Consider the following 16,062-nt stretch of genomic DNA (forward strand, 5'->3'; position numbering starts at 1 on the left):
TCCCCCTCAGGAAGCTCCTTGAGGGTAAGAAATCTATTTCTTGGAGACAAAGATAGAGGCTATATCGTCCCGCCTCAGTCTGGGGCTCTCTGGGGACAAGGGGTGTGACTTCCTGCTCATGCTTGAGCTTTTCTGGGACAGGTCTGTGTTCTCCCTCAGACCGCGGTTCTCAGGCTGGGCATTTGTAGCCACCCCTCCCCCCACCCCCACACCCTGGCCAGGAGTTCAGTGCCAGGCAAGTAATTGAATTCCTGTATGTTAACAAGTCAATCATGGAGTCTTAATGAGTCCTGAGTAATCTCAGACATACGTGTTAATTAAATAGCTGTCCTGGTTCTAATCCGCTGGAAGTTAATCACTGGGGAATTAGGAGGTGTCAGCTGGGGAACTCCATTAAGGAGGTGAGGGTGGGGTCTAGCCAGGGGAGGGAGGGAGCCAGGGATGGAGTTAAGTGTGTGTGGGGGTGACCTGTCCTGAGTGGCCCATCAGAGGGTAGGGGTGGGGGCACGTGGCTGGAGGGGTCCCAACCACCTCTGGGCAGCAGGGTCAGGAACATCGCCACCCTTAGTCTTTGCCAGCCCTTTATACCTGGGCACAACCCCTCAGCCCCCAGCCTGGCCCAGCCTAGCCCCTGCCCTGCCTCAGTCTCCAGTCCAGGAAAACTCGGGAAGAGGCACAACATACAGAAAGTGCAGGGCACAGAATAGGGTTAGCACCGGCATGCTCTGCAAATACAGGCTCTCCTGGTCTTTGTGGTGTTTGCCCACTCCCTCACCCTGCCTCCAACCCCCTCCACCCTCCTCTGCACCTGGGAGGCAGAACCTCTAGGGGGGTATCACCTGTCACCCTCCCCCCTCTGGCTTCCAGGTGGGTCTGGCCAATGGGAGAGTTCTGTAGGGTGGCAGCCTATGGGTCCCTTGAGGCCTGCAGGCACCCCTGCAAATGGTCCAGTCATCAAACCCCCTCCTAAGGCCCTTTGAGCGAGCAGTCTGTTTCCTGCCACAGCCCTGACAGGTTTTGAACAACCACTCCGGGCTTCGAATGTCGCTGCATCCCATGTCTTGGTGTCTATGGCAGATTAAAGATGGTCCCACTCCACATTCTGTGCCACTCCTCCCACTGAGAGTTGGAGTATATTTTCTTTCCCTTTGAATTTAACTTGGCCCCTGACAGCTTTCGCCAAGAGCACGAGTGACACTGTGTCACTTCCAAGGCCAAAGCTAAAGATATCTGTCACTTTCACTTTTCTTGCTCCCCACGCCCTCTTGGAAGACAGGTGCCGTGTGAGAAGCCTGACTGTGCTGAGACCGCCATATTGTGAGGAAGCCCAAGCTGGGCGCACAGAACAGTGTTGGGGACACCAGACAGGTGAGTGAGATGTGGGGCTTTCTAGCCTGGTCCACGTGTCAGCCGAATGCAGCTGGTATGTGAGCCCCGGCCGAACCAGACAGAGCAGAAAAACTATGCAGCTGACACCTTCCTGCGTCCCCAGCCCACAGGATTACAGAAATAATAAACTGTTGCTCTTTTAAGCCATTATGTTTGGGGGTAGTTTGTTATGTAGCAAAGCTGAAATGGTCGCCAAATGTATTAGTTTCTTAGGGCTGTTGTTACAAGTGACCCCAAACATGGTGGCTCAAAAAACAGATACTTATTCTCTCACAGTTCTGGGGTCCAAATTCCAAAATCCAGGTGTCAGCTGGGTTGGTTCCCTCTGGAGCTCTGAGGGAGAATCTATTCTGTGCCCCTCACTTGTCCCTGGCGCCTGCCGGCAGCCCCCGGTGCTTCTTGGCTCGGGCTCACAGAGGTCCAGACACCACCCCATCTCTGCAGGCTGTCTCCTCTCTGTCTCTGTTTTCCCTTTTCTGTTTCTTCTAAAGGGGACTTGTCATTGGGGTTCGGGCCCACCTCATCCAAGATGATCTCATCTTGAGATCCTTACCTTCATTAAGGCCAGTAAGACCCTTGTTTCAAGTAAGGTCACAATCCTAGGGTCTAGGCGAACGTATCTTTGGAGGCTACAAATTCAGCCCACTACCCTGGATATCGTGGTGCACTGGGACGTCTATGGGGCCTGTGCTGGCGGCCCCACTTGGGACTTGGCGATGGTAGCCAACGGAGATTCTCAGCCCATGACCTGCATTGTTGTTCGTGGCATCTTTTCTCTCTCGCCTGGAGACTGAGTCAGGGTGCCTTCTCTGGCTGTCTCCACACCATGGCCACAGGTGCTGACCTAAGCATGGGGCACGTTATGAGACAGACGGTCACTAACAGTGGCTCTCCCTAGCACCTCTCCTTGGTGTTCCCATAGGAGAGCATGAGGTTTTGTGGGGAGAGCTCTCTGCTATCCCTGGAGATTGTAGCCTTCCCTAATGCCTGGGATGTTCTGAAATAGCAAATGGGGGTCCTGGGATAAGATATAATCACGACTTCTCTGAGTCCTCACAGTCCAGCTCTTTGAAATCTGCCCCGGAGTCCGCTAGCCCTTTGCAGGATTAACCTCTCTCTTTTCCAGGTTCTCACAGGGCTCGGGGAGGAGGCATCTATGACTGTGTGTTTTATTCTCTGCTCTTCTCCCATCAACTCTGAAGTCCTACTCCCGGCCCTGAGCTGGGAAGTGACAGCTGGCTTGCTTCATTTGGGAATTTTTTGCTGAGTTCTGGTATCTAGATGTTGGGAGGGACCCTTCCTTACTCCCAGCCAGATGGCAGAAATGGCTATTTCGCCCGACCAGCTCACTCTCTCGAAAGCTTCTAAAGCTGAGCCCGTTCTGTAGGGTTTCCCCCACTGGGTCTGGTCTACAGCCTTGACTGTATCCTTGTTTGGATTTGGGTTTGTCCTGGTTGGCGGCCTCCAGGACCATCAGCCTCTGGGTCCCTATCACACCCTGAGGTCTCCTCTCCCAAAGCCTCTGCCTACTCTGGGTTGGTGTAAGGTCTGGGTCTGTGCGAGGCGGCAGATGTGCGAGGGGCTTAGTGATGCCGATGGAGCTGAGGACTGTGAGCCCTTGGCCCATAGTTTCTCCTGTCTCCCATCTCCCTTCTCCCTGGCCACGTTTGTTCTGCTCTGTCTGCCTGCCCGTAGATCAGGGATAGGACACCTGCAAGCCAAGCTTCTACGTGGCTGACTGTGCAGAATGGACACGCCACCCCAGAGCACGGCTGCCTTCCTGGGCCTGGTGGGGGGCCACAGCCCCTTTGTCTCCTCCTCCCTGTTCATGCCCTTCCCTCAGCAGGTGAGTCCCTTTCTGGTGCATCCTACTGGGTGATGAACTCAGCCCAGAGTGGCTTCCCAGTGAACTGACCTGCTGCTCGAGGGGCAGGGAGATTCAGTTCTCTAATTTTTTTTTAGAAGAAATCTGCTTTTGAAGAGGCAGTCTAGGGCAATGGTAAAAGCTCAAACTCCCACTAGATGTCCTGAGTTTGAATCCTTTCTCTGTCTCTCTGCAGCTGTGTGACTTCAGGCAAGACAACCTCTCTGTTCCTCTGTTTCCGCCTCTGTATCACCAGGAGAATAACAGCACCTAGCTCGTAGGACTGGTGGTTTGAACAGTGACTGGCAGATAAGTTCTCAATAAACGTCAGTTACTATTCCTGAAGGCCAGGGGCACATGTCTCACTGTTCAGAACTCTCTCCTTTCAACCTGTTTTCCTTCCTCTTCTCTTCTTCATGCAAATATATAGTAATGATGCTTCTCTACCTTCTCTCTCCTGCCAGCTGGCTGTCCTGGGGTGAAGGGAACCAGGTCCCTCTCCCTGCAGGCTTGAAGACTCCTGACAGGCAGTGGGCCGTGGAGGACGAAGTGACGTGCCCGGGACAGGCAGAGCACAGAGGCAGGCACCTAAGGGCGGTGGAGGTGAGGAATCTGAAGGTGACTCTGGACTGTGTGGTTTACAGGAAGCTTCATGCGATGAATGGATTTTGAGCCTGGCTTGCTTCTTGTTCACTTGCCCCAACCATACTGGCCTTCTTGCTGGTATGCCCCTGCCTCAGGGCCTTTGCACGTACTTATCCTACTGTCTGAACTTTTGTCCCTTGATAACCACATGGCTCTTTCTTTTACTTCACTTAGATCTCTGCTCAAACGTCACTTTACAGAGGAGTCTACTCTGGCTAAAACAGCATTTCCCATCACTGCCTTTCCCCCTCCCCCTGCTTAGTTTCTCTTCATAGCACTTATTACCTCCTGAAAAGCTGTGTTATTTGTTGTTGGTTTATTTGCTGCTTGTCCCCTTAAGATAATGTAAACTCCTTGAGGGAAGGGGCTTTGTTTTGTTCACCTCTGCCTCCCAGTGTCTATAAGGGTGTCTGTCGCATGGTTGTTAAGTGAAGGAATGAACGTTGACTTATTCAAGCTTCCTAATAGCCCTTGGAAATAGCTACTCTTGATTATCCCCATGTAGAGATTGGGAAACAGAGGCACAGAGATGATAAGTAGCTTGCTCAAGGTCGCAGAAATGGTAAGTGGCTTGGCTGGTTCACCCAGGTAGTCTCGCTCCAGAGAGTCTCACCATCTTTGTCCCCTGATTTCCTGTTTGCACCTGACCCACGGGGGTGGGCTGACCTCCTGCTGCTCTCTGCTGACAGGTGGGGGGCTGGCTGAGTGGGCTACAGAGGGCAGAATTTCTCATGGACACCGCTCCTGTGCCTCCCATAGACTTTGTAGGAAAGATGGACTTGGTCCCCGGCCTCCCTGGGGTCCACATGGCTCTGGGTGAGGAGCCCAGGATAAGCACTGGGGGTGGGCTGCCCTGCAGGTAAGAGGGAACCTGTCACCAGCCCACTGCCTGACTCACTTGCCTGGCCTTCCCCCTTGTCTTCATTATCCTGAGACAATTCTTTCTCAAGAAGAGCCACGCCCAGTGTAAGTTACAGGATCTGATTCAGATTTCTCTTACCAAAGGAAACCTTCCATGACTGTGACCCCTTCCTACCCATAGCAGACTTGACTAGTGTCATGTGCCTCAGGTTTGGACACATGAAAGACCACAGTTCTTGCCGACGTAGTGACTGGAGGTGGCATGTGTCACTTCTGAGCTGAGACATTTAAGAACTGGGTGCTCACTCTTCCGATTCTCAGGGGCAGCCTTGGAGGTCCCGTGTTCCGTATGGTAGAGCTACAAGATGGCGGGCTCTCTCTTCATCAGCCTGGGTCCTTGAAGTTCACTGGGCGAGGCAGAGACCCTTGTTCTGTTGACCTGGCTTGAGCCTGCGAAGTGGCCCGAAATAAATCTCCATTGTTTGATGCCACTGTGATTTGGGGTTAATTTGTTACTGCAGCTTGACCTAACCTTTCCTGACTAATGCACCGTTTCGGCCCTATTTTGTGTCTCCAAAATTAGTGGCTCATATCTTATTCACCGCCCGTGCGGGCGTGAATCAGCACGGTGTTTCTGGGAGACAATTTGGCGGTTTGTGTATATGAAAAGCCCTAAATAAATGTATTGTCTCTGACTCAGAAATTTCATTTCTAGGAATTTATCCTACAGAAATAATTGGACAAGTTCAGAAAGTTGTATGGATCAGGAGGGTATTTATCACATAAAATGGTGAGAATTGGATCAGACTAAATATCCCACAACAGCAAATTGGTTAAATAAATTGTGATCGGGCTGTACAATAGAATGCTAGCTGCTGCCCGTGGCGGGGATTTATGGGCAGAGAGAGTGCCATGGTCTCTCAGAGCGCAGCGTATGCATAATGCGAGCCCATCTTTGTTAAAAAATATATATATACATAGATATATATGTGCATGAAGAAAAGTCTGCGTGAGAGTCAGCGAAAACTTAATGGAAATGTCTGGGTGTGGAATCCCAGGTGGTTTTCTCTTTATTGTTTTTATTTTGCCTCTTTCTTTTTTTTTTTTTAAAGATTTAATTTATTTATTCGACAGAGATAGAGACAGCCAGCGAGAGAGGGAACACAAGCAGGGGGACTGGGAGAGGAAGAAGCAGGCTCATAGCGGAGGAGCCTGATGTGGGGCTCGATCCCAGAACGCCGGGATCACGCCCTGAGCCGAAGGCAGAAGCTTAACCGCTGTGCCACCCAGGCGCCCCTATTTTGCCTCTTTCTATTTAAATTTTTTCCTCAGTGATTTTGTACCATTGGGTACAATTAAAAATGAAAGGGGAGGAAAAAATGACTCCGTGCTCTTGGACACGTTAACCCCGAAGCGTCATGCTTTCCTTATCTGTGAAACAGGCGTGACAATGCCCACTTCACTGGGTTGGAGGAGGATTCCGTGAGATCACGTGTTGGGAAGCACCTGGCACCTGCTAGGCGCTCAAAATCCATCGCTATTGTGATCAGTTATCCGTGAACTAAGGAACCTCGGTGGTTGGTTGGTTGATTAATTAATCCGTTCCACCTATTAATTCGATAAGCACGTCCTGGAACCTACTGTGTGCTTGGCTGCGTGCGGGATAAAGACGATCGTCATCAGCAGAATAGCAGATACTTATGTGGCACTCCGTGGTGCCAGGGACAACTGTAAGCACTTGGAATTTATTCACTGTTTCGATCTGCACCCTGACTCTATGAGGGGATACCATTCTTAGCCCTGGTGTATAGGTTCCGAAACTGAGGCACAGAAAGGTCAAGCCACCTGCCTAAAGTCACAGGCCGGGGGGGGGGCGGGGAGGCAGAGCCAGGCTCCAGAGTCCTTGCTCAGCCTCTAGGCTACTACATGTCGGAGGGGGCGGAGAGTCTGCTCTTCTGCCCGGTTCCGCCCTGCTCCCCAAACTGGGAGCCGCAGGGGCGAGCTGGGGGAGGAGAGCAGCTGAGTTGGAGATCTCAGGGCTAATCCAGACTCAAGAGGGTGAATGGCAGGATTAGGGGATTTCAATTATGCTGAATTCCCTGGGCTGAGCTGCGGGAAGGAGGGAGCCCCTCCCAGGGAACCCAGGCTCACAGGAAACTCAGACCCAGGGGGGACACGAGTCTGCTGGGGAGCTGGGTGGAAGCAAATAATGGCCCACATGCACTGTGCTGCCCGGGGGCCGGAGACTGGCGGAAGCACGTTCTTACATTATCTCATTCAATCCTCACATCAGCTCTGAAGTAGACGCTACTTCCTAGAATGTGCAACCGAAGCTGAGCGAGGTGGAGTGACTTACCCAGGGTCTCACAGCTCGTAAGTGCGCAGCCGAGATTCATTCACACTGGGGTCCTGAGCTACAGTCTTAGCCACTTTGCTCAGTGTGCCCTCGCGTGGGGCTCCCCCATCTCCCCGCCACCCTCCGTGAGAGTCCTGGGGACACAGGGGAGCCGGGAGACTTCCTCTCTCAGGCACACCCCATTTTACAGGTGTGGAAGTGGAGGCAGGGGGACTTGTCCAGGGTCCTGCAGTGAGAATGGAGCGGGTGCTGGAGCCTCTTGGCCCCGAAGCCAGAGTTCTTTTCTCTGCACCAGCTGCCCTCTCTGGGGTCCCACTAACCCTGGAATTTTGTAGAGTAGGACCGACTGTTCTACCACAGAGGGGAGCGAGCTAAGGCTGTGGGTGGGAAGGGGTGGGGGACAGTGGCCTCTAAGCAGCGATGGGGTGGGGTGTTCCAGACTCCTGTGGGGCAGGAGAACATTTAACATTCCTAGAGATCCTCGAAGTTTCAGGCACCGAGCTGGAAGTGACCACTCCAGCCCTAGAAATGGGAGCTTTGTAAAAAAAAAAAACAACCAACAACAAAAAACCAAAAAAACCCTGAGAGACGCTTGGTGTTGTCTCGCCCCCATTTCGCAGTAGAATCTCGGGAAAGCATTGTCTGTCCTCACCCTCACCACCTCCTTCCTCCCATTCTCCCACCCAGTCAGCCCTTGCCTCCCACCAGCCTAGTGAAACAGCTCTTGCCGAGGTCCCAGTGAGTCCCACATTGCCAATTCAGTCACTTCTTACACCTCTGTGGACCATTCTCTCTTCTCGCTGGAAGAACACTGAGCGCTCACTTCTGCCCTTGGGCAGCGCACAGCCGGGCTCTCCTTCCACCTCTCTGGCCGCCCTTCTCTGTCTCCTCTGCCCTCTGACCGTTAGGAAGAGTAACATCCGACTCTTCTCTTTTGGTGGTTGGGGTACGTGTTATTCTGGGTGCAAGGGGCTGGGCCAAGTGACAGTTCATCCTTATGGATACTCATTAACCAACCAAACAAAAATTAATACCTCTTATAAAGAACACCTGGACAGCCACTGCCCTTAACCTTCAGAGTCCTTCTCTCCCAGGACGTTAGGCTGTTGGTGACTTTGAATAGGGAGCAAGAAGCCATGTCCCAAGAAATGCAGGAAGGGTCTAGAAGCCAGAAAAGGCAGGGAAACGTTTTCCCCCCAGAACCTCCAGGAGAAATGCAGTCCTGCTGTCACCTTGATTTTAGCCTCGTGAAGCGCCTTTGGGCTTCTGATCTCCAGGACCGTGAGAGAGTAAGTTTGTATTGTAGTAAGCCACTAGGATTGTAGTAATTTCTTTTAGGAGCCCTAGGATATTAATAATTTCTGCTGATATCATGGATTACGTGGGTTTATTTTTGAATGTTAAACCAACTTTGTATTCCTGGGATAACTCCACTTGGTCATTATATATAATCCATTTGCTATATTCTCAGATTCAAGTTGCTACAATTTTGTTTAGCATTTTACTTCTGTGTTCATGAGGGATATCAGTCTGTAGTTTTCTTATAATGCCGTTGGCTTTGTAATGCTGGCCTCCTAGAATGGGCTGGAAAGTATTCTTTCCTCTTTAATTTTCTGGAAGAGTTTTTGCCGAATTGGCGTTATTATGGCTTCCTTAAACGTTTGCTAGAATTCTCCACTGAAATCATCTGGTCCTGCAGTTTTTTTTGTTGGAAGATTTTTAGCTACAAATTCATTTTATTTAATAGATACAGGGCTATTCAGGGTATCTGCTTCTTTTCGAGTGAACTTTGATAGTTTGTGTCTCAAGGAATTTGTCCATTTCATCTAAGTTGTCAAATTTATTTGCAGAAAGCTGTTCGTAATATTCCCTTATTCCTTTCAATATGTGTGGAATCTGTAGGGATGTCATTTCTCTTGTTCCTGATACCCGTAATCTGTGTATTTTCTTTTTTCCTTACTGGTGTACCCAAAGGTTTATCAATTTTACTGATTTCTTCAAAGAATCACGTTTTGGCTTCAGGGATTTTCTCTTTTATTTTTCTGTTTTCTATTTCATTGATTTCTGCTCTAATTTCCATTATTTCCTTTCTTCTTTTTGCTTCGGGCTTAATTTGCTTTTCCCGCCCTCGTTTTCTTTGCCTCTTCTTTTTCAAATTGAGTTAGAATTGATATATAACGTTATGTTAGTTTCAGGGACACAACATAATGATTCAGTGTTTGTATATGTTGCCAAATGGTCACCACAATGAGTCTAGATAACATCTATTACCATAAAGAGTTTTATATTTTTTCTTGTGTCGAGAACTTTTTAGACGTAGTATTAGTAACTTTCAAATATGCAATACAGTGTTATTAACTATTATTAACCCTAACCGTGCCGTACATTACACCTCCGGGATTTATTTATTTTATAGCTATACGTTTGTATCTTTTGACCCCTACCATCCCATCCCCTTCCTCAGTTTCTTTTTTTTTTTTAAAGATTTTATTTATTTATGTGACAGAGAGACAGCCAGCGAGAGAGGGAACACAAGCAGGGGGAGTGGGAGAGGAAGAAGCAGGCTCCCAGCGGAGGAGCCTGACGTGGGGCTCGATCCCATAACGCCGGGATCACGCCCTGAGCCGGAGGCAGACGCTTAACCGCTGTGCCACCCAGGCGCCCCCCTCAGTTTCTTAAGGTGGAAGTTGAAGTCAATGATTTGAGACCTTTCTTCTTTCTTAATATTGCTGTTTAGTGCTCTATATTCCCTCTTAAGTACTGTCATAGTAGCATACCATGAATTTTGTGTTTTTATTTTGTGTTGTGTTTTCATTTTCATTCGGTTCAAAATACTTTGTAATTTCCCTTTTGATTTCTTCTTTGACCCATGGGTTATTTTTAGAAATTATTTATTTATTTGTCAGAGAAGCATAAGCAGGAGGAGCAGCAGAGGAAGAAGGAGATGTAGGCTCCCCGATGAACAAGGAGCCCAATGTGGGACTCGATCCCAGGACCCCGAGCTCATGACCTGAGCCGAAGGCAGACACTTAACCGACTGAGCCACCCAGGCGTCCCTGACCCATGGGTTATTAAAAGTATGTTTTCGTTTCCAAGTATTGGTGATTTTCCTCATATCTTTCTGTTATAGATTTCGAATTTAGTTCTATTATGGTCAGAGAACATTCTTTGTATGACTTGAATCTTTTACAATTTATTCAGACTTCATTTATGGCTCTATCTTTTAAAATATTCCATGAATACTTAAAAATCATGTATATTCTGATGTTGTTGAAGAGAGTGTTCTGTAAATGTTGACTAGGTCAAGTCGTTTTAGAGTGTTGTTCAGATCTTCTATACCCTAAGTATTTTCTGTCTACTGTTCTATCAACAATTGAGAGAAGAGTATGGACGTCTTCGACCGAAACTGTGGATTTGTCTATTACCCTTGTAAATCTGTTGGTGCATCTTGTATTTTGAAGCTCTGTTCTTAGACTCACACCATTTTGGATTATTATGCCCTCTGTGTTAATTGATCTCTTTATCATTATGAAATGATTTTCTTTATCCCTGGGGATAGTTTTTGAACTGATATCTGCCTTATCTGATACTAATACTGCCACTTCAACTTTCTTTTGTTGAGTGTTAGCACGGCATAACTTCTTTTTTTTTTTTAATTTTTTTTTAAAGATTTTATTTATTTATTCTACATAGATAGAGACAGCCAGTGAGAGAGGGAACACAAGCAGGGGGAGTGGGAGAGGAAGAAGCAGGCTCCCAGCAGAGGAACCTGATGTGGGGCTCGATCCCACAATGCCGGGATCACGCCCTGAGCCAAAGGCAGACGCTTAACCGCTGTGCCACCCAGGCGCCCCAGCACGGCATAGCTTCTGTACATCCTTTTAACCTATATTTGTTTTTATATTTAATGAGTCTTTTTTGAGGCACACAGTTGGTTCTTGCTTTTTTATCCAACCTGACAATCTGTCTTTTAACTGGGGTGGTTGGATCATTTACATTTAATGCGATTATTGATGTGGTTAGACTCAAGCCTATCATCTTGTTACTTGTTTTATGTTTTATGTTTGTCCCATCTGTTCTTTGTTTCCTTTCTCATATTGTTCGGTCTTCTTTTGGACTGGGTATTTTTTCCCCCTATGATCCCAATTTAACTCTATTGTTGGTTTATTAGCTCTAAGTTTTAGTTTTGTTATTTTCGTCATTATTTTAGGATTTATTTATTTATTTTAAAGATTTTATTATTTATTTGACAGAGAGAGAGAGAGAGCACGAGTAGGTAGAGCGTTAGATAGAGGGAGAAGCAGGCTTCCTGCTGAGCAGGGAGCCCAATGTGGGGCTCGATCCCAGGACCCTGGGATCATGACCTGAGCCAAAGGCAGACGCTTAACCGACTGAGCCACCCAGGTGCCCCTACGCTATATATCTTGAACTTGAAATAGCCTACAAATGGTATTGTACCACTTCAAGTATAGTATAAGACTTTTATAATAGCATGCTTCCATTTCCCATCTCCCAGCCGTTATTCCGTTGTTGTCATACATTTTGCTTATACATGTTATAAACCTCACAATATACATTGTTTTTGCTTAAGTAGTTAATTATTTTTAAAAAGTGGTTTAAATAATAATAAAACTAATATGTTTACCTGTGTAGTTATCATTTCTGGTGTTTTTCATTCTTTGAATCCATATATCTCTCTGGTATCATTTTTCTTCCAACTGAAGGACTTTCTTTAACCTTTATTATAGTGAAAGACTGTTCTTGATGAATTCTTTGAGCTTTTGAATGTCTGAAATAGTCTTTATTTTGTCTTTGTTTTGAAAGATATTTCTGCTGGGTTTGGAGTTACAGATTAAATGCTGGTCCTGGAACATGCCAAGGCTGCCCCTGCATCAGGGAATACTTTCTCTTTCCATTGTCTGGAAAGCTTTCCCCCTAGACATTTCTCTGTCTATCTGTTCACCGGGTCTCAGCTCAAGTATCCCCTCCTCATAGAGCCCTTCCATGGCTGTCTGATGTAAGATAGCACCTCTGTTGCTTCTCTTCATACCTTGCTTGATTTTTCATTGTAAAACTTATCCCTACCTGACACTCTGAGTATTTATTTGTTCATGAGCTTAGCATCCCTTTCCTCAGTAGAATGCAGGCTTCACGAGGGCAGGGACTTCGTCTTGGTCACCCTTGGGTTATCTATGCCTAGAACAGTGCCTGACATACTCTAGATGCTCAGTGAAGCAGATTGAATGAATGAACGAATGAATGAGTGATCTTTTTGGCCATCAAATACAATCTGCTTGTTGTGTGACTGTAGACAAGTCCTGTTCCACCTCGGGGCATGTCTTTTTCTAGTGGGCAGTGGCTGAAGGTCAGCTCATCCTCCCCCTCCCGTGCACTGTGCCACACGAGCCCTGGGCTTGGCTGTTGTGTTCCCCCCCATACTGGAGGGGTTTGGGCCAGATGTTCTCTCTCCGAGGCTTGATGACTTCAGATCATCATGTTTACCACCAGGGGGTGCTCTATGCTTAGATTCTAGACTGTGGCCTCTGTGCCCTAACTCTTCTGTGGGTTGGTAGAAGTCACTGTGATTGACTATCAGTTAGGACCTCTGCATGCCGGTGGTGTAAATGCATGTGGGGAATGGGAAGACGTTTCTAGGAGCCCTGACTCCAGGGCTCAAGGTGTGGGGTCTCAGCTCTCAGTGCTCACCTTCCCATGGCTCCCCACCCATTGACAGACCCCATGAAATGATTCACTTGTGTCTTCCTGCAGAAGGGAAGAAGTGGGCCCACTAGGATGGAAACTGTGCAGGGTGCTCAGTGGCTTCTTATGTGTCCTAGACTCCAAAATCAACTTGTGACTCTGGACAAGTAAACCCTTCATCACTGAGCAGGGTGACCCTACTATCCTTGGGGTCCCTCAAAGAAGCTAGAAACCTGGCAAACCTGTTCCAGCTCTTTGGCTTCTTCTGAGGTTGAGCCCTTCACTGTCCCTCCTCAGGTCATGGAAGACCCCGGCCGGCAGGTTGTCCCCTAGACTCTGAAGCCCTAGCAGGGCAATCCCAGGAGGAGGGGGAGTTGGCTTCTGAGTGGGGAGGCTCACATGTACACAAGCTCATTTCATTCTCTCTCAAGAAGTGGAAATGTTTTTGCTACTGACCCATAGATGGATGGGGAAACTGAGGCCCAAGGAGCAGGAAGACCAGTTAGAGGTTGCGTATCGGCGTGTGGTGTACTTGGTTCTACTGCACCTTCTGTTTTGGGTGTGTGTCCGTGCCCCCTTGGGCCATCCCTTTCCCAGAGAGTTAGCTCCTTTAGCCAACATAGCCTCTGAGCCCTTGCCCTGCTGTTGCCTCTGCCTGGAATACCTTTCCCTCAGACCTTCACCTGGCTGGTTCCTTCCTGTCATTTGGACGACAGGCCAGATGTCACCTCCTCAGAGAAAACTTCCCCGGCCCCACCTGGTCCCTCGCCTCTCAGCGGCTCGTTTTATTTCTTCTAGAGCACTTATCACCACCTGAGATCAGCCAATTTCCTGGTTTAATGGTTTATGCTCCATCTCCCCTGTCAGAATGAAAATGCCACTAGCGCGGGGACCTTGCCTGCCTGGCTCCCTGACGGGCCACGTCTCACACATGGCACACAGTAGGAGGCACCCCTGGGTATTACTGAGTGAGTGAATGAAGGGGATGGAGAGTTGTCTGTCACCACGCAGGTCTCCAGACAATAGGGCAGAGTCACACCGACCCTTCCCTGGAGGCCCCAGGCTCTGGGATGCCCTGTGGCCGATGTGCCCATTCCTCTCTGGGCTTCTTACTTCTTCATCCTCGGGGCGCCTGGGTGGCTTAGTTGGTTAAGTGGGTGACTCTTGATTTTGGCTCAGGTCATGATCTCAGGGTCCTGGTATTGAGCCCTGAGTCGGGCGCCGTGTTCAGCAGGAGTCTACTTGCGGATTCTCTCTCTTCCTCTGCCTCTGCCCCTCCCCCAGCTCATGTGCACGCATGCTTGCTCTCTCTCTCTCAAATAAATAATAATAAATAAATCTTTAAAAAAATTTAAACTTACTCCTTCATCCTCTCCCCCATAAGCAGCATACTCCTCAGACAGGAAGCCTTGGCATTTCTGATTTATGAACCAAAGACAAGATATGGGAGGAGGTAGGAGGGGAGCGATGGACCGTGAGGGGGGGATTCAGCCCCTGGTGTTCTAGAGGAGGGAATCCAGGGATTGCATAGGTGGTCCATGCCTTTGCTTTTCCAAACTCAGGCTGTGTGTAGGTGGGGTTTCTGACCAAGTCGACTGCCCTGCATGAGAATGTGAGCTCCCCGTTAGAGGACCGGTCTTGGCAGGAGGCTGCAGAGGGCACCCCCCCCCCCACGTGTGCGAGTGCTGGGTGTCCCTGCGATCCCTCCCAGAGCCGTGAGTGCCTATTGCAGGACAGCCCGGTGCCGGGTGCAGAGCAGACAATGCAGCAGGAGGTGAGTCAGGCTCTGGGCCGGAAGACCTGAATCAGAATCCTGGCTCAGGCGCTCCCACGCTGTGCGACCTTGAGCACGTGACTTCCTCTCATCGAGCTGAGAAGAAACGAGCCCTGCCTTCTGGGACTGGCTCTGGAACTCAGTCATCCAGGCCCGGCCTTTTCTGACCTGGGTTTCCTAACCATCTTTCCCTGCCCAGCTTCAAGGGCACCTCCTCCGGGAAGTCACCCCGCCCCCACCTGGGGGGTCAGGTTCTCCTTCCCCTGGATCGAGCCTGTTCCGCCTGTCTGTAGCACGATGGCATATTTCTGTTTCCATGTCAGTCCCCCTCCCACTGGAGCCCTTTGCAGGCTGGCCTGAAACTGTTCAGTTCTGCATCCGTCATGCCCAGCTTGGGGACAGGCCCGCCACAGATTTGGTGGTGACACCGCGTGAGTTGGGTCGCTGAGACTGGGCTGATTTCTCTTCTCGAGAGTGTCTCTGGGACAAACGTGCTGTCCACGTCATCCTGCCCAGAACTCACCCAGCACTCCCGGCCCCTCCCCTACCTCCTCAGTGGGCCTGCCCGGAGTGGGACTTCGACGGCGGCCCCTAACTTACCGCGGGCCAGCCGTGGTGCTGAACACTCACCCGCGTTATCTTACTGAATCCTCACGGACGCTCGGGGTTCACACGGGATCCTATTTTATGCCCACTTTAGGCATGAACACACCGAGGCTCACAGAAGTCTGGTGGCTTGCCTGAGGTCCCACAACTCGCAAGGGGCAAAACGAGCGGTGTGCGGGTCAAGTTAACAGCTAGCTCTCAAAACAAAACCAAAAAGCCTGAGCTGGAGGGGTCGGCCACTTTCTGTGGTGGACATACTCCCACAGGATTTCAAGCTACCAACACGGCATCGCCGAACGTGAGGTTGGGAAGACAGGCTCTCGACCGGCTCCCGGGTGTGGGTGCGAGCGAGCTTCAGCACGTGGGGGGCAAAGCCGAGACTCCGACCCAGGCCTGCTCCGTGCTGACCAACCGGCATTCTAGATTCCTAAGATCTGGTATTAAGTGAAAAAAAGCAAGGTACACGAGTGTGTGTATCAAAAGAACATACGTGTACACACGTGCGCATGTGTGTATTTATTTGCTCGTGTGTGTGGATCTTGAAGGATTTGCTAGGAACTGATAACAACTCTGTGTTTTTGTTTTTTTTCAGGGAGGAGAACGGGGTGTGGCTGGGATACAGGGCGGGAGAGAGGTTTCCTCTGGCTGTCCTTTCCACTCTTTGAATTTTGAACCATGTGAGTCCATTAACTATTTTAAAAAAAAGAACAAACAACAAATCTAGACGACCCACCAGCCGCAAACGGACGCTGGGCCTGCCCTGCTTTGCAGCGGGGCCTGGAGCTGGGCGGGTACGCCGAGCCACTTGGTCAGGGCTGGTGTTTTGGCGGCTCCTGGCCCGTATAGCCAGGCTGGCGGGGGGGGGGG

General features: G+C 49.5%; 1 long non-coding RNA gene across 1 annotated transcript; it reads left to right on the forward strand.

The window, feature by feature from the left end:
- The first annotated feature begins 934 nt into the window (after positions 1 to 934).
- Positions 935 to 5,476, forward strand: LOC121099832. Its single transcript, XR_005831572.1, has 3 exons — positions 935 to 1,368; positions 3,718 to 3,856; positions 5,081 to 5,476. It is a non-coding gene; the product is annotated as an uncharacterized LOC121099832 (long non-coding RNA).
- The last annotated feature ends 10,586 nt before the right edge of the window (positions 5,477 to 16,062 follow it).

Source organism: Ursus maritimus, unplaced genomic scaffold, assembly GCF_017311325.1.
Source record: "Ursus maritimus isolate PB19 unplaced genomic scaffold, ASM1731132v1 scaffold_32, whole genome shotgun sequence".
In the NCBI taxonomy this organism is placed as follows: Eukaryota; Metazoa; Chordata; class Mammalia; order Carnivora; family Ursidae; genus Ursus; species Ursus maritimus.